Source organism: Pinus tabuliformis, chromosome 2_2 (assembly GCF_031772625.1).
Source record: "Pinus tabuliformis cultivar Carrire ecotype Pingquan chromosome 2_2, CPIR1, whole genome shotgun sequence".
NCBI classification, from domain to species: Eukaryota; Viridiplantae; Streptophyta; class Pinopsida; order Pinales; family Pinaceae; genus Pinus; species Pinus tabuliformis.
This window is the reverse complement of record NC_142300.1, coordinates 303,704,214-303,722,755: the sequence shown is the minus strand read 5'-3', so window position 1 is coordinate 303,722,755 and position 18,542 is coordinate 303,704,214. Positions and strand designations below refer to the sequence as shown.

Sequence of the window (18,542 nt, the reverse complement as noted above, 5' to 3'; positions counted from 1 at the left end):
GGCCCAATGTCACATTGTGACAACGATTTTCTCAATATGGAAACTAACCATGGTACACTATCGCATTGTGAAAAATATTGTATCCATATGAAAATCAATCATGGTCAACCATGGTGCAATGTCATACTATGATCAAAGATTGTCTCAATATGAAAATCAACCATGGCCTAACGTTGCATTTTGACACAAATTGTCTCAATACGAAATATTATTCGTAGGGTTTATAATATTAATCCTACAATTTAATTCTAGGGTTAGACCATGCTTAAATATTCTGGGGTTTCATATTCTAATGGTTGAACCATGGTCAAGCATGCTCTAGCATCACATTGTGACAAATATTATCTCAATATGAAAATCAACCATGGTAAACCATGGTCAACCATATTCATTTTAGGGTTTATAATATTTATGTTAGGGTCTATACCTTGGATTTATAATATTAAATGGTGAGACCATGCCTAAATATTCTAGGGTTTCATAATCTAACAATTGAACCATGGTCCAAAAAAGTATTGTGACAAAGATTGTCTCAATATAAAAATCGACCATGGTCAACATGGCCAAACATATTTATTTAAGGGTTTATAATATTTATCTTAAGGGTTATATACCTTGCATTTATATTGCTGCCTTCAATTGAATGTTATTCCCTAGGGTTTGAAATCCATTGAATTTTTAGTATTATTGCCTTATTTGTATTATTCCCTTTCCACTAAGATATCAATCATGCATAATTGTGGTCAATCATGGTTAAACATGGTCAACGAAGGTCAATCTTCGTCATCCATGGTCAATCTTGGCCAACCATGGCCAACTGTGTTGTGTGAAATCAATCATTGTCAACTATGGTCCAGTGTGACATGGTGATAAAGATTTTGTTAATATGAAAATGAACATTGGTCAACCACTGTCCAACATCGCATTGTGACTAATATTGTTTCGATATGGCAACCAATAATGGTCAAACATGGTCAACCATTGTCCTATGTCACATTATGAAAAGGATTGTCTCAATATGAAAATCAACCATGGTAAATCATGGTCAACCATGTTCAATTTAGGGTTTATAATATTTATCTTAGAGTTTATATACCTTGGGTTTATAATATTTATCTTAGCATTTATATATCTTGGGTTTATAATATTTATCCCTTGGTTTTAATATTATTCCCTTGGGTTTATAATCCCTTCGATTTTTAGTAGTAATCCTTTTAGTTTGTTATTCCCTTGGGTTTATAATGTCAATCCCTTGAGTTTATTAATATAAGGGTTCTTCTTCCTAGGGTATAATATTATTCATAAGGTTTATAATATTAATCCTTGGGTCTAATATAAATCCGCTTGGTTTATAATCATCAACAACCATGGCCCAATGTCACATTGTGACCATGATTTTCTCAATATGAAAATTAATGATCGTCCAATGTCGCAATGTGACAAAGAGTTCTCCATATGTAAATCAATCATGGTCAAATGTGGTCAACCATGGTGCAACGTCACACTCTGACAAAGATTGTTTGAATATGAAAATCAACCATGGTCCAACATTGCATTTTGATAAAGATTGGCTCAATATGATATTAATCATATGGTTTAACATAAATCCTTTAGGTTTATAATCATGGTAAATCATGTTCCAATGTCACATTGTGACAAATATTGTCTCAATACTAAAAGTAAGCATTGTCAACCATGGTCAACCATGGTCCAACGTATCATTATGACAGTGATTTTCTCAATATGAAAATAAACCATGTTTATTTTAGGGTTTATAATATTTATATTAGGGTTTATATACCTTGGGTTTATAATATTGATCCTTTGGGTTTAATATTATTCCCTTGGGTTTATAATCCCATGGGATTTTAGTATTAATCCATTTGGTTTATTAATTCGTTGGGTTTATAATATCATTCACTTGGGTTTATTAATCTAATGGTTCTTATTTTGAGGGTTTAATATTAAATACACAATGTTTATAATATTAATCCTCTAGTCTAATATAAATCCCCTTGGTTTATAATCATGGTCAACCATGGTCCAATGTTACAATGTGACAAAGATTTTCTCAGTATCAAAATCAAGCATGGTCCAACATTACATTGTGACAAAGATTTTTTGGATATGAAAATCAATCATGGTCAACCATGGTGTGACGTCGCATTGTCACGAAGATCATCTCAATAAGAAAATCAACCATGGTAAACCATGATAACTCTAGGTTTCTGAATATTTATCTTAAGGTTTATATACCTTGGGTTTATAATATTAATGCCTTGGGTGTAATATTATTCCCCTGGGTGAAAGAGTTAAAAACATACTCTATATATTCTTGGCATATATTCTTACTCTATATATTCTTCGCATATATTCTTCGGTGAAAGTGTTCTAAGGCTCGGTGAAAAACTTGCGGTGGGCACAGGCGATCTGCAGTCAGGTTTTCTGATATCAGGTGCACACATTCCCTATCTTTTTCTTTTTCTAATACATATTTGCTCATATAATTTCAAGTATGAATATTTCACCACAGTTACCAAAGATTACCAAGGGAAGACCTAGCACAGTTACTCTACAAGGCCTCTATGAGTATATAGAGTCTTTAGAGAAACGTAGAGAAGAAAGAGAAGCCAAGCTACAAAAGGAGTTAGAAGCCATGCTGGAAAATAGATTTGCATCTCTTGAAGACATGATCCAAAAACAAATAGAAAATAAAATAGAACTATTAGAGAATAAAATGGAGGCAATGGAGACTAGACTGCAGGTTATAGAAAAACATAACCAAGATACTAACCAACCATCCCAGCAAGGAGATGATGATACTTTAGAGAGTCTTAAAATGAAAGACATGATTAAAGAACTAGAAGAAAAAGTTAATAGCCGCCTCACCCTAAATAATGTGGTAGATAAGTTAGATATCAAACCAATTAAAGATGAAATGAAAAAATTAATAGAATTAGACCACGAACGTAACAAAAGGGCCTTAAACCTTATAATATTCGGTTTAAAAGAGGAAGTAGATGAGGATACTTTAGCCTTAGCCCAGACAGAACTACATAATAGATTACAAATTGAAACATTGTGTCTCATAGAAGCAACAAGGTTGGGGAAATTAACCGAGAATAAAGGAAGACTAATTCGCATAAAGGTGAGCTCCATTGATCATAAGCACGACATACTTAGTAAAACCTCAAGTCTAAAAGGAACGGGAATATTCATAAATGAAGATCTCATTCCAGAAGACCAAGCATAATTAAGAAAGGAGGTTCAAAAGGTAAAAGAAGCTACAAAGGAAGGAAAATGGGCAATAATCAGAAATAGAAAAGCCTTTATTCGAGATAGAAACCAAAAAGATAGTAATCAATAGCAATTAAACATGCTCCGGATCCTTTCTTGGAATTGTCGAGGCTTCCCATGGAACAAAGGCCCCAAGCTAAGTTGGATTTCAAATGATGTTGATATTATTTTGCTTGTTGAAACTTGGGAGCACGAATAATCTAAGGTCCCTAACATAGATGGCTTTACGCTATGGTCTACCTGGAACAAGCGATCCTCCCATAGAGGCATTGGGGGAATAGCTTGTTACATTAAGAAGAACATCTCCCCCCATGTTAGGATTTATAAAAACGACCCTCACAACCAATATAGTTGGATAGAGATCAAAGACATTAATAATAAAAAGTCCTACATAGCAATATGTTATTTTCCCCCCATTAATTCTAACTTCTATAAGAAGAAGAATCTAGATAAAACTAACCCTTACAATGGTTTAGAGAATGATATTTCTAGCCTAAGGAATGACGGTAATATCCTTTTAATAGGTGACTTTAATGCTCAAACTTCAAACAACCAAGCTATTATTCTAAGCAATCATTCCAACCCTAATCCTCTTTGGTTAGACGAAGACCCTACTCTGGCTAGCAGGTACAAAAGGAACTCTGAAGATCTCGAGGAAAATTTGTTTGGGTCAGAGCTAGTCAAGCTCTGTAGTGCTCAGGATCTCATAATTTGCAACGGTCTAAAGAAGTGGCCCAATTCTAGCAAGATGACCTGCATCCATGGACTTGGTAGCAACGTGGTAGACTACGTTATTTCTGATCTCCCATTATACAACGAAATAATAAATTTTGACATCTTAAACGACCACGAACCTGACTCTGATCATAGGCCTTTACTTATAACTCTCAATTTTGTCATGCATAGAGTTCCCATAGAAAATAATACTTATAGCCAAAAGAACTTAATATTTGATAGAAATAAAAATGATCTATTTCTAAATGAATTAAAAAATAATTTGCTTCCTTTATCTAATATAGACAACATAGAAGACCTCTATCATAATTTTACTACAACCCTCTCATATTCTATTAACAAGTTCTCAATTGAAGTTTCAAATAATAAAAGAAATAGCAAAACCAATCCATGGTATGACAAAGATTGTAAAAGTGCAAGGAGAGCAATTAAGGAAGCTGTTGATGAATCTCTTAAAATGGACAAGATAAAAATATACAAAGCCCTAACTAAAAGGAAAAAGAGGCAGTACATTCGTCAAAGACAGGAGAATCTCTTACACCTCTCTAAGGTAGCTCCTAAGAAATTTTGGAGGCAGATTCTAACTAGGAAGACTAAGGATAATAATAAAATTGCTCTTCATGATTGGAATTCCTATCTTAAACAACTTTATGAATCTCCAAATGTCATGGATAATTTGGAAACCCTTCTCACAACGAAAGAAGTTTTCTCTTTAGAAGACATTAAGTTTGGGGTTAATCGCCTCGCTAATGGGAAAGCTAAGGACATTGAAGGTTACCAAGCGGAAATCTTAAAAATTGGAGGTCCTGTCCTCATCCCCCACATCCACAAGCTTTTCAATCAAGCAGTCAAGCAAGGGTTCCCTAAACCTTGGACTGAGAGCCTCATTATCCCTATTTTTAAAAGTGGGGATACAAATAACCCCTCTAATTATCGAACAATTATGATCAGCCCTCTCTTAGCCAAGTTATATGGTAGTATTTTGGAAAAGAAGTTAAGCATATGGCTTGAAAGTGAAGGTAAGCGGGCTAAAGGCCAAGCAGGTTTCAGAAGGAATCACTCAACAACAGACCACCTTGTTACGCTTAGGATCATTGCGGAGGAATGTCGTAATGATAAATCCAATTTATTTTGTTGCTTTGTGGACTTTAGAAAGGCTTTTGATACAGTTCCTAGATACAACCTTTGGGATAGATTAGAAGAGCTAAAGGTTCCTCTCGAGTTGAGAGCTGCCGCTATAAGGTTATACGAGAATGTAATTGCCAAGCTAAAGACCAATGAAGGGTGGTCGAAATATATTAAGTGTAACATCGGAGTTAAACAAGGTTGCCCCCTCTCCCCTACCCTATTTGGCATTTACATCGATAAGATCGAAGGCTATTTAGAGGAAGCAGGATGTGATGGCACGATCTTAGCTGGGATAGTCGTCATCCTTCTTCTTTATGCTGACGATATTGTTCTTTTGGCAAGGTGCCCATCTGATCTTAATAAGCAACTCAGGCTTCTTAAGGATTTTTGCTCTACCATGGGTATGACTGTTAACACTGACAAAACAAAAGTTATGATTATCAAATCCAAGAAGGACATTTACGCTAATTTTATGTATGACAATAATAACTTGGAGGAAGTGTATTCTTACAAGTACCTAGGAATTGATATTCATCACAAGCTCAACAGGAACAATAGCATTGAGAAAAGGATTACTGGGGGGTGGAAAGCTCACTTTGGTCTTGAAAATAATTGTAAAATAGCAAACCTTGTAATGTGGGATAAAAAGAAGCTCCTCTTTGAGACTTTAGTCACTCCTGTTATCTTATATGGCTGTGAGGTTTGGGGTTGCAGCATCTCCAGAGAATCATGGAGAAAGATTGAGCAAATCCAAAAGTGTTTTATAACTTATAACCTGAAAATTAAAAGTAATACACCCTATCCTATTCTCCTTATAGAAGCAAGTCTTTCCCCTATTGAGAGCCTAGCTATGCTTAGGTTTCTGTTGTACAAGCACAAAATCAGTAACATAGACGATCATAGACTTCCTAAGCTAGTTTTAAATTCTAGCCAAAACCACCTAAGGCTCAATCGAGGGTGCCATAAAGACACAAGGGCCTAGTTAAACTATTGGGAGATAAATGAAAATGATGCATTGCAAAACATAAATAACATTAAAGATATTGTTACTTCTAAGTTCAAAGAAAAAATGTGGTGTGAGAAAGACTTAGCGGCTAAAAGAAAATTAAGTTATTATAAGAAAGTCATCAACCCCACCCTAGAAGATCAAAAGTATCTCTCTATTTTAACTAGCTCAAAGAAGAAAATTAATATAGCAAAGATTAAAACGAATTCTCATGAGCTCCATAATGAAACAGGTCGTTGGGCAGTTCCTAAAACGCCATGGACGGAAAGGATCTGCCATATATGTGAGAATAGGAACATCGAGGATGAACTTCCTCTTAGAGTGCCCCGCGTATAACGACATTAGATCTCAGTTTCACAATCTTTGTTACAATACTGACCTTCCTAGCCTTTTACAATGTCAAAATTATAGTGATCTCGAGAGGCTTCTCTCCAAGCTTTTTGAGCATAGGAATAAAATCTTAAATCAAAGTAGATAACTTGTTTCTTTAGGTCCGATAAACCATTATTTGGTCTCAGTGGACGTTAACCATCATCATCATCATCATCATCATTATAATCCCTTAGGTTTATTATTCTCATGGGTTTATAATATCAATCACTTGGGTTTATTAATCTCAGATTCATATTCTTAGTATATACTATTATTCATAGCGTTTATAATATTCATCCTTCGGTTTAATATAAATCCTTTGGGTTTAATTAATTAACAGTAATTAATATAAAATAAATAAAAACAATATTTTGTATTTTTTAATAAATCATAATAATAAATTATTTATTGCTAATTAATTAGTTAACTAATTATTAATTTAGAAATAAATAAATTAAATATTATTATTATTAAATTAACAATATTATTATTAAATAATATAAATTATAAAAAAATAATATATATATATATATATATATATAGATAGATAGATAGATAATAAATAATAATAATTATTTTAATACTTATTTATTTATTTTTATTTATTTATTTATTTTTGATCCAGTAAGAGTGGAGTCTTCCATTAATCAAGAAAAAATTACATAATGTACACCTTTTAAATAGAGCCAAGAATAGCAACACCAGCTGGGTTGACACAACCCCATCCGTGACTTAAACAATACTACAAAAGGATTGATGCATAAACCACCAATGTGTTGCTCATTCTCAAACATTTGCTCTAGAAACCTTCCTTACTTCCTAACCTGAAAGATAAATTAAAAAGTTCTAAGGAACTTTCGGGTCCGCTAAATGTCGTAAGACTCGAGGGCCCACATAACGTACGACCCATAAATCACACATATTCAATGACCTACAAAACCTACGGCCCACATATCCTATGGCCCACAAAACGACAGTGAGTGGCTAAAGAATAGGCCTTAACCTATGGTTGACTTAGCAACCCGATGAACGAGTGATCTAGCCCTCGAAGATCCGACAGTCTAAAACTGATTTCAGATGAACCAACTAGCCCACTCCTTAATTGACTTTCAGACACGATGAGAAACTAAAACCACCTTTCTATAAAATTTCGGGTCTGAATTGTGGAATAGCCCTCGATCAACTTTATGACCTGACTACCATTCAGTTTGGCCCTCGTCGATCTGACGGTCCAGAGTTGATTACGGGCCGGCAACATGCCCACTCTCTATTTTTCCAATCGGACCCGATGGGTGGCCTAAACCGTTGCTCTATAGTTTTCCGGGTCCATTTTATGGGATATCCTTCGTGCAGTGATCCGCCCAAAATCCGTAGGATGCTGGCACTTATTACCATTGATGGTCGGCTACCTGTCAACCTTCCCGCTATTTACCCCTCACTTATTCCCTATTATTGGTTCACTTTCTACTGTCTCCATTAGTCTATTTACTGCTTATCTTTCATAAATTGAATATACTCCCTGTCTGTGATTGCTTGTCTGTGACAATCCTCACGCAGATTCCCTGAGGGTGTCGACTCCCATGCATAGCTTTTGTTATATCTTGTACAGAGCACTCCCTCATTCGCCAGACGATCCGCTAACTTGTTGGTTGTTCTGTGCACGTGAACAAAACTGAGTGTTCTTAGGGCTCTTAGGTGGGATTGTATACGTTGATAGACCTGCAATAACCACCAGTGATTTGATACTTTTTCTGGTGTTGTGTCGTTGCCTATCTTTTTGACCAAATTAATTGTCAATTCAGAGTTTGCCTCTATGATGGTATTGTGTAAATTGGATTCAATCAAGATTTCTAGGCATTGCTCTAAGGCCATGAGTTCCGCCATATTATTAGTGGCATTCCCCAAATGACTGTGAAAGATGACTTTTATGTTTTCCTACTCATCTCTTATGACTCCTCCATAACCAACAACCCCAGGGTTTCTCGTAGAGGCTCCATCTATATTAAATTTCAAGAAGCCATGAGGGGGCGGTTACTAGAAGTCCTTTCCCACTGTTGTATGTCTTACAATCTTGCTTATACCCTGGGGGACAGGTGACTAGAGGCCTAATTGCAAAAGAATATGAGCATCCTGTTTTAGAGGAGGGTTCTCGGGGGTTGCTTTAGAAGGGTGCTCACAGTTTATTTGAGTTGTCTTAAAATCTAAGCTATAATACTCTGGGTTGAGCGAGTTCTGCTCTTGAAAATCCTATTGCTGCATTCTTTCCATATGTCCCAGATCAAAAAGCTTGGTACCAGAGTCCAGGCTTTGTTGACTATTTCAGTTTTTGAGAAGTCTTTCCTCCAATTCATCAAAGTGTGAGTGATGCTGTATTCGTCCCTGTCATTTTTCCTGAAGATTGGGGCTACCCAATTCCACAAGGTAGAGGTGAATGGGCAGAGGTTGAGTAGGTGATCCATCATTTCTTCTTGTAGACCACATAACTACCATCTAGATGGACCAACTAAACCTATTTTTCTAAGATTTTTCCAAGTCATAACTTTTTTATGATGCACCAACCACATGCATAGTTTGATTTTCATCTAGTGCGGGTTCTACCATAGATCCTTCCATATCTTATCAGGGTTTGGAAAGTCTGCCCAGTGGCAATTTTTTTGGCTTCTTTGAGGTTGAAGTTTCCTTCATTGTTTCTTCCCCATCTTGGTCAGACAATGTTGAAGTCAAAATATTTCTCTGTTCCAGGATCACTGCAAGAGCTTCTGCCTGGGCCTTCAAAGGGGTCTCTTCACTGTATACGAGGTCCTTCCATGTTCTCCATTTTCCCTTGTCCCTTGTCTGAACCCAAAAGTCACTTACCTTGAGCAACCCTTTATTGTCAGTGTCATTCTTGAGCATATGTAGTTCTAGTCTACATAGGTTAGGCTCTTGCTACTAGTTATCCTCCCAAAACCAAGCTAGGTTTCCATCTCTGATTTCCCAGAAACTAAGGTTTTGAACAATGGCTCTATTCTCCCAAGCATTGTTCCAAATGTGGGAGCCCTTAATGAACCCTATCATTCAAATATGATCCCTTTCTTGCTAGTTAACTTTTTCCAGAGCTTGGCCCAAGGGGTTTTCGTTTCCTTTAGCCATCTACACCAAAGTTTTGCCCCCAAAACTTTGCTTAGGGTTTCCAAGTCATGAAGTCCCAAAACTCCATGGGTCTTGGGTTTGCAGAGCTTTTCCCAAGATACCAGAGCCCATTTCTTTTTCTCTTCCACTTTTCCCCAAAGAAAGTCTCTTTCGATGTTCCTGATGTGTTGTAAAACTCATTTTGGTGCAGGAAGAGCCGAAAACATGAAGATGGGGAGGGTTTGCAAGATAGCCTTTGTAAGAACTAGTCATCTTGCTAAATTCAAAGATCTGCTTGTCCATTTTCTGATTTTGTCCTGCAGTTTATTAGTCACTGGCTCCCAAACTTCCTTACTCAGAGGTTTGTCGGTGAGAGGTATTCCCAGATATTTGGAAGGTAGTTGATATCTTTGAAAGCCGAGAATTCTGGAGAGATTTCTCTGAATAGCAATGTCAATATTAAAAAATAAAATTTTTGATTTTGTGAGGATTACCTCTGTACCAGTAGCAATAGAAAAATCCTTCAGGATTTGTTTGAAAGCTTTAGCTTCCTTGAATATGGGTGTACACTGCAGCATGGTGTCATCCCCAAATTGTTGATGAGTCAAAGTGTCCCCATTCAGGGTTAGTTTGAGACCCTAGATTCTTCCTTCCACATTGGCTAATTTGATCGCTTTACCTAATCCTTCCATCATGAGAATAAAGAGGAAGGGGGAGAGCGGATCTCCTTGTATGAGGCCTCTCAAAGGCCTAAATGTTCTGGATGGAGAGCCATTAAGTAGGATTGAAAAACTAGTTGTGGTAACAAGGGCCATTACCCATCTTATCTAGTTGTGGTCGAAGCCATACACTTTTAGTACTTCCCTGACGTATGCCCGTCTTAGCTTATCATAAGATTTTGCTAGGTCAAGATGTATGATCATACCCACTTTCTTATTGTGCTTGAGAGAATGAACCACCTCATGAGCTTGAATGATATTATTGAGAATTTTCATTCCTTCCACATATCCAATTTGCTCCTCGGACACAAGAGTTGGAAGAAGGGGCTTGAGTCTGTTTCCAATTACTTTAGAAATAATTTTGTTCACCACATTACATAAAGCTATGCGTTTGAATCTATCTAGTGTCATAGCTTTTTCCTGCTTTGGAATTAAGGCTATGAAAGATGTATTGAGCACCCTCAAAACTGTTTTAGATTTTCTCGAATCCTCCACAACATGAAGGATATCTTGTTTGACAATTTCCCTGCATGTTTTGAAGAAGTCTACATTGAACCCATCCAGGCCTGGAGCTTTCCCATTTTGCATCTCTTTGATGACTTCATTGACTTCCTCTTCAATCACTAGCATGTTGAGATTGTAATTGTCATCCCTGGTTACTAGTTTTGGGATATACTCGATGAAGCTGCTAATAAATTGTGATCTGTCTAAGAAAGGCTCCTCTACTATGCTTTGAAAATGTTGTACCAGAGTAGATTCCATTTCTTTGTGGGTACTTAGCTCTTTCCCTTGAGTATCTCCGAGTTTTACAATCTTGTTATGTGCCCTGTGATCCATGGTTGACTTGTGAAAAAAAATTGTATTTCTTTCCCTTTCTTTGATCCATTGCACTCTCCATTTCTGTCTCCAGAAGATCTCCTCTTGCTGGCATATTTTTTCCCATTCGTGTTAAAGAGAGTCAGCTTGAATTTTCCTTTCCTTAGTAAATCCATCTATGATGAGGATTTGGTTAATTCCCTATAGTTTCTATTCAACTTCTCTTTTGGCTTTGAAAATTTTACCAAATTCATTTTTGTTCCATTCTTTAAGCTCGAGTTTGATGTGTTTCAGTCTTTGTTGTAGTAGGAACATCTTCATGCCTTGAACGGGTAGGTCTTCCACCCACCATTTTCCAATATTAGTGATGAATTCAGGGTGAGTGAGCCAGACATTTTCAAACCTAAAAGTTTTGTTCCTCAGAGTGCCGATAAAAGAAGCTTCAAACTGGATAGGCTAGTGATCTGAGCCTCCGAAAGGAAGTATTAAAGAAGTCAAGTCAAGGCCAGTGAGAAAGAGGTCCTCTGAGATTATGAATCTATCTAGTTTAGAGGCAAATTCAGAAGCCCCTCCCATCTTATTGTTCCAAGTGAAGGTGCCATTTATTATCTCCATATCCACCAACCTCATGTCATTTAGGAAGTTGTAGAAGGCAATGGAGTCTCTTCCTAGTATTCTGGTCTCGCCTTTTTTTTTCTTTAAGAGATCTAATCATATTAAAGTCCCCTCCCAGAATCCAGGGCATAACAGGATGTCTCTCTCTCAGCTCCTTCAGTTAGGTGAGAAGCCTAAGTTTGTCTTGATGTTTTTGAGGACCATAGACATTTGTGATCATATAGAGTTCCTTGTCACCCAAAGGTTGGATAACCATTAAAAGGTAGTGAAGCATCCAGGATTCCAAGTTCTTAAAGATTCCAGAGAGTGAGAATCCCTCCTGCTATGTTGTTTGCTTTAACTTCTAGATACTCGTACTTAATAAGCCATTTTCTATGTATCTCTCTAATTTTTTCTATTGAACATTTTGTTTCCTATATAAACACCATATCTAGTTTTTCTTCTTTTATTCTATTGTTTTCTTTACTTCCTAGACCCCTAATATTCCAGGTTGTAAGCTTCATTATGAAAGGTTTGTAAATGAGTAACTAGTAAGATCTTTCATCTTGCTTGAGTTAATCATGAGTTTCCCATACTCTGTCAGTAGCTCATTCTATCTCTTTCCTCATCTTTTCCTATCTGGGTTCTTGGAAGAGTGTCCTATTGTTACCTCCATCGGTTTTACCCCTCTATTTTCCTAGATATCATGGTTCCTTTTGACTCCAAAACCCTTTGCTTGATATCTCCAGAGGAAGAGCTATTGCACTTTGTCAAACTCCTCTTTTGGTAGAGAATCAACATCTTTGGGTTCCCTGCTCCAGGAACGTTTCTAGGTCAAAATTCTCCCTCTCAAGAATCTCATGTAGTTCATGATCCTCCATACTAACTTCGCTTGGGGTCATCTCATGGTCCCCGCCAAGTTCCATAGTGCTTGGCAGATCCTCCTTTAGTTTGTTGTTCTCATGTATGTCATCCATGCTATCATCCTTTTCCTTCTCTGCAGGATTATCTTTTGGTGCCTGGTCTGTTCCATTCTTCCCACCTTCTTCTTCTAAAGTCTTGAAACTGTTATGACTTGGTTGTTTATCCCCGTTAGTTTTCTTTTGGTACTTTCCTGCTCCTTTCCCTTTGCCTCCAACCTTGGTAAAGCCTTTAGGATCTTTGCCTGTGTTGGTTTTCATATTGTCCTCCAGTTCGTTGAGTGGGCAGTCTCTAAAGAGGTGCCCTGTTCATGACATTTACGACATCTAAATGGGAAATGTTCATAGTCCACAGCCTGGACCCATTCTTCATCATATATTTCTAGAATGATTTCATTTGGAAGTTCTCTCGATAGGTCCATTTCTACACATATGCAGGTGAAGGAGGTATATTTACCTCGCAAAGTCGCATCTCATATTTTTAAAAAATGACCTAATTTTAATTGCCTACGGCTTTAAGGATTCTGATAGCCAATAATCTAAAGGTAGGGAGTAGAGTCTTATCCATATCAATACCGATGTGAATGTTTCTCATTCCGGGAAAAAATTCATCACCCATGGTTGCATGTATAGGCCTGCAGTAGCATAGAAATATGGTCCTCCTTCAAACACTTTGTCTTTATCCTCTAGGTTTGTGAAAGCCACTGTGAAGAAACCCTTGGACCCAAGATGAACCTTTATTTATCCCTTTGGTTTCCAGTGGTTTCTTATCCATGTGTGCAAAGCCTTCTCCATTGGCCATATTCCCATAAATTTGCATATAACCGCATATGCCACCATGTGATCCCTGTGCACCTGTAACGCTAGATCATTTAAGACAAACCGTGGTTTAATGGTTGACCTGGGATTATAGAGTCCTATCACAGTCTTATGCTCAGTCCTCTAACTATTATCTCCTATTCTCTTCTCTCTTCTGACTTCCTCATGATTCTCTTCCTGTTCATGAGATTTGATGCTTTTTGGCTTTTTTGTGTTTATCCTCTAGGTTTCTGCCTCCATTGTTTTTTGAATCGATTCGAACCAACCTCCTTGCTTCTATTTGCAACTACATGACTATAGGAGGTAGTGGAGCTCCCCCCTCCTTGCCCCTCCATTGTTACCACCTCGCTCCCGTCGCTCCCTATTTAAAACCCTCGTTCTACTTCTTCGCTCCTCGCCTAAGCCAGAAAATTGGGATTTTTAAAATCTTACCACAATGTCAAGAAGAATTTTAATAGTTATTTATTAACACCATAACTAATTGTTGATATAAATTAATAATTATTAGAGTAATGATATTTTTATTATAATAGTTATTTTTTAATATTAATATATTTTTTTATTATATATTTATCAATATGAATATTAATTTTATGATCACTATTACATTTATACTAATAATGTTTATCAGTGTTTTTAAACCACATTTACTAATGTGGTTGGGTTTATAATATTAATAATCTCTAGGATTTATTAATCCCTTGGGTTTATAATCTTAATAATTTTGTGGGTTTATCAATATCCTAGGTTTAAAATATCAATCTATTGGGTTTAAAATATTAATTCTCGGGTTTATAAATTGCTTGTGTTTTTAATATTAGTTTTTTGATCACTTGGGTTTATACTATTTATCCCTTGGGTTTACTAATTCCTTTGACTTTGAATATTAAGCTTTTGGGTTTATTACTCCCTTGGGTTTATAATATTAATAATCCCTTGGGTTTATTAATCCCTTGAGTTTAAAATATTAATCCCTTGGGTTTATTAATCTTTTGGGTTTAAAATGTTAATTATTAGAGTTTATTAATCCCATGTGATTTTAATATTGATTCCTTGAGTTTGTTGATCTTTTGGGTTTATAATATTTATAATATTAAACCCTTAAGCTTATTAGTAGCTTCGCTTTATAATATTAATAATTGATTGGGTTTATAATTTAATCCCTTTGGTTTGTTAATTAGTTGGGTTTAAAATATTAATTCCAAGAGGTTATTAATATCTTGGGATGAATATTTAAAACATAAGAAATTAATACACCCTAGTAATTAATAAACCCTAGAGTTTAATATATGAGGGTTTAAACCCTAGGGTTTAAACTTTATAATATGTTACTATAACATATTATGTTATTATATAAAACATTCTTTTATATAGAAATATTTATAAGTAATAGTATAATATATTTTAGTTTAATATACAGTTAATATTATTAATATACTCCAAGTAAATATATAAAAATTATTGACGATATCATAATAAATACATATTATTAATAATAACTAAATATTATTATTATGTTATATGTGAATTATATTATAGTTTTAAATATAACTATTAATATATTAGCAAAATTTTACGTAATAACTAATATTATATTAATATAGAAAATAATGTTAATATAATAAGTATAATTATATAAATAAATAATAATATTTTTATTATTATTTATATAGTTATTAATAATGAGAAATAATTAGCTTTTAATAAAATACAGGTAACAGTTATTAATGTGGTGGGTGGTGGACATATGTCTATGGGCGTATATCAACCACAGTAGTAAATATGGTTGTAGATATGTTTCATATACACCTATCATCTTATATCAATCACATTTATAAATGTGGTAGTACTAGTATTTAAATCCATTAATACTAAATCCATCCACCAAGGTTAATATTAGGCATTGAAAAAACGTCAAACAAAAGAAAAAGAAAGAAATGGGTTTAGAGAGCCAATGTAGGCATCGATGCAACTTGCATCTCCTCCTCGGAATATTGCCCAAATGACAAACACTGCGATTTCACGCTCGATGATCAAATCCCCCTTATAGATATTTCCCCTCTCAATCCCATTACTCCACCACACCCCACCACACCCCACCACATTGGACTCTCTCGTCGCTCAAATACACGTAGCTTGCAAGGATTGGGGATTCTTCCAAGTCATCAACTATGGCATCTCCCATGACCTCCTCCACACAGTCCAATCTGAAGCAACCAATTTATTTTCCCTCCCCTTGCAAGAAAAAACCAAAGTGAGGAGAGATTTCGAAAACCCATTGGGTTATTACGACATAGAGCTCACAAAAAATGTCAGGGACCAGAAAGAGGTCTTTGATTTTGCACTCCCATACAAATTTTTCCTTCCTTCAAGTTTCGAACTTGAGTCCAATGAGATTCACATAGTGACAAATCAGTGGCCACAAAACGCACCTGAGTTGTTATGCATGGCGAGGCATCGATTCCCTAGAAGCGTCAATCTTAAGAGATAGTTGATATTTTCACCTCCATGGATTTGATATCTCTCAGCACAATTACCTACTCCTATGTATTGAGATTTGGCTTCTAAATTTTTGATAGATATTGACTAGTTTGCAATGGCTTGTGGATATAGGAAGGCCTGCGAGAAATATGGAGGGGTCGTGGAGAATATTTCTTTTAGATTAGTGGAAGTCATATCTCTAAGCTTAGGGTTGCTAGCTGATTATTTCAATTTCAAGTTTGAGGAACAAGCTTCGCTTCTGAGGTCATCATTTGCACTATAGAATCATTATTCCACTTGCCTTGTGCTCTGGGAGTGGGTCGCCACAAGGACATTGGGGCTCTCACTTTGTTTGCTAAGCACGATGTTGGAGGGCTTCAATTCAAGCAAAAAGATGGATAATTGATTAGTGTGAAGCTATTCCCCAATTCCTTTGTCATCAATATGGGGGATTGCTTGCATGTGAGCAGTTTTTGTGGTGCTATTCATGTCTAACTAATTAGGACATGGTGTGTTCTCATGTGAAACAAGTTTTAACACAATGGTTAATGCAAGATATGTTTCATTAATGAAATTTCACTAGACTGGAAGTGAAAAATATTTATTTATGAGTGGTCATATATAATTTAGATATTTATTTATGAGTGGTCATATATAATCTACAAACATTCTGTCAGTGGTGCCTTGGAATTAACTTATTTTGTTTAAGAATACTATAGCTTTCAAAAAAAAAATTCACAAAATCAAAATTAATATTTTTTTAACAAAATTTTGTGTTGTTGACGCAGGGTTACCCCAACTTTACCCACAGTATGCATATTCCTATGTATAAACCATTCCCCCCCCAGGAATTTACATGACCTTCCGGTCAAGGGTTCATTATAAATAACAATGGGTTAAGCCCCCCTATATTAATACTTGGTGAAATGATTTGTCAAACAAACTAACCACACTTTGTTCCTTGATCCATCCTTTGCATTAACCCTCATTAATCCTTAGGCCCGCATATATAAGCCAACCCCCTAAACCATTATTAAACTTTGGGTCATACATAGGCTTAACCCACAAATCAGTATCGGCGCTTTAATACTATTATAAACCCTTTATAATAGATATCACATAAAACCACATAAATCATACCTTTTTTCGCCTTTCATAAGCCTTTGCATAGTTCCCAAGACTTGCCTTTATCACAATCGCTCATCGCAGTCCTCCACACTCATATGACTCTTATCACCCCTTCCACATCCGACATGCAACTATTAGAATCGTTTAGCACCACTTTCACATTAAAAGAATGGGACCCCACTTTAACCGTAATACATAAAATTACTTTGAAATTCTACTCCAAAACACATAAGTGGATCTCAAATATTATACATCCGCATTCATATTTTGTCGGTTCTGCCCTTCCATATCAAACCTTCTGCTACGCTGCTCCTCCTCCGATCTTCGATTGCCAATGCCTCCAAACTATTGGTATTGGCTATCACTTGATCCTTGCACTTGACTCTTCCACTTTAAAACTCCGATCCGACATGTATTTTGGACCTGATAGGGTTCTAGGTTACATTTGATAAGGTTTCAGGTCCGACTATGCTTCACATGTCGCAATCACACTTCGCTTCCTCTCTTTGAAAGATTGCAATGCGATCCTGATTTTTCCACTCTTGAGATTTAATCTTGGTCGTTGATCTATGATATCTAACAGTTGTTGTGCATTGACACTTTACTCCTCCTCTACTTTTTTTACTTATGTTTTTACACTATTCCTTTAATGTTCCACTATGGTTTTGGGTTTCTTCAAGATTTTGGTCCCTCGACTGTTCCACTGCGAACTTCCTCCTGGGCTTTGACTTTGATCCCTCTAATGGATTCAACAATCCATTATTATCCTCCTATTCATCTATTTCTCTGTGTAATCGCCGAACTTCACCTACAACTCTCTGTTACACAGAATATGCTAAATTCATTCATTCATCATTCAATATTCAATAACACACTTATACAAATTGGAATTTGAATCTCTGTGCATATATATATCAAAAAACAATTACACAATGAGACTCTCTATCTCTCCTTAGCCTCATCTTCTAATTTAATGGCCTCTATTCATTATCCGCCCGTAGGCTTACAAACACTAGCTAAATGTCTAAGTCTCTCTCTCTCTGTCTCTGTCTACCCTTATCTATGCCTTTTAGCCTTACATTTATACAAAAAGGGATTCTAAAACCAATTCCTGGTTTAGATCCATAAGCTTCTCAACAAAATCCTAATATCTCTTTCTCATCCCTAAGGATTCTCTCAAATCCACAAAATCATGAACTGACTCCTAATCTAATATTTACAATCAATTCTCAATCCTCTCGTCACTCAACTATCCTAAATCTCTCATATTCTCCTACATTCGAGAACATTTACAATTATGCCTCACAATATTCAATTAATTCCTATTCTCATTAAAATCATTCAAAACATTAAATAATTACATTAATTCAATACTTAGGAAACCAACTTCCTTGAAACACAAGACCCCCTACATCT

The 18,542-nt window shown here is 35.8% G+C and overlaps 1 pseudogene; it reads left to right on the top strand.

The window, feature by feature from the left end:
* The first annotated feature begins 15,270 nt into the window (after positions 1-15,270).
* Positions 15,271-16,400, top strand: LOC149192502 (protein DOWNY MILDEW RESISTANCE 6-like; annotated as a pseudogene).
* Positions 16,401-18,542: the final 2,142 nt, after the last annotated feature.